Source organism: Chiloscyllium plagiosum, unplaced genomic scaffold (genome assembly GCF_037043375.1).
Source record: "Chiloscyllium plagiosum isolate Xiang-an unplaced genomic scaffold, Cpla_swu_hap1 HiC_scaffold_39, whole genome shotgun sequence".
Taxonomy (NCBI): domain Eukaryota; kingdom Metazoa; phylum Chordata; class Chondrichthyes; order Orectolobiformes; family Hemiscylliidae; genus Chiloscyllium; species Chiloscyllium plagiosum.
The window spans coordinates 102,583,474-102,584,261 of NW_028270177.1; the positions used below are offsets into that span (position 1 = coordinate 102,583,474).

A 788-nucleotide genomic window follows, 5' to 3' on the forward strand; every position below is an offset into this window, starting at 1 on the left:
TCTGCAAAGAGTCAATTCTTGGAGAAGCACTGTGCAGAGTGATGCAGAGGAATGTTTACGTCATCTGCCGTCCTCATATGTTTGACTTTGCACTGGATTAATTTCCATGAAGGGATTTTTTTGCTCGGTTCACAGTATTCACTTTCCTGCATATTCGCAAAAGTCGTTACTGTACTCGAAACCTCTGAAAGTTAACTGGTATATACAATGTGGTGATAAGGCTCACGTTCACGTCAGTTATGCTGAAGAAGTGGATTCGAAATTCATCACATCACATTCCATTAAATGACTAAGCAGACAGAGTGTGAATGGAAGCTTCATGAGAACATATGTGTTTTTTTTTGGAAAATTCGTTGCTTTGAAAGGTGATGAAAATTAGACTGAAGTAGTGACAGTGATTATCTTTATTGCTTGTTCAACTGGTGAACATGACTGCTATTAACCGTGTCCGTATTAACATCACGGCTGTTAAGGCTGTGCATGGGGCCAGTGGCGCAATGGATAACGCGCCTGACTACGAATCAGGAGACTGTAGGTTCGAATCCTACCTGGCTCGCCGGCAGTGCAGATTTTAATCCCGTTTAAAAATTGATTTTTCAAAAGCCGAAATCAGGTGTGAGCTCCTCATCTGCAGGAACGAGAATGCCTTCATTAAATGCCCCCGAGAACATGAGAGTCAATGTCCGAGCGTCATCTCAGGAGGGAAGCCGAATAGTCGCGCGGGTGAGTTATGGGCACCTTTCCATTTCATAAAGCCACCGATCGAATAACTGTTGCTCGTGGTGATG

The 788-nt window shown here is 43.5% G+C and overlaps 1 non-coding gene across 1 annotated transcript; it reads left to right on the forward strand.

Moving 5' to 3' along the window:
- Positions 1-483: 483 nt before the first annotated feature.
- Positions 484-556, forward strand: trnar-acg (transfer RNA arginine (anticodon ACG)). The gene has a single exon. It is a non-coding gene; the product is annotated as a tRNA-Arg (tRNA).
- The last annotated feature ends 232 nt before the right edge of the window (positions 557-788 follow it).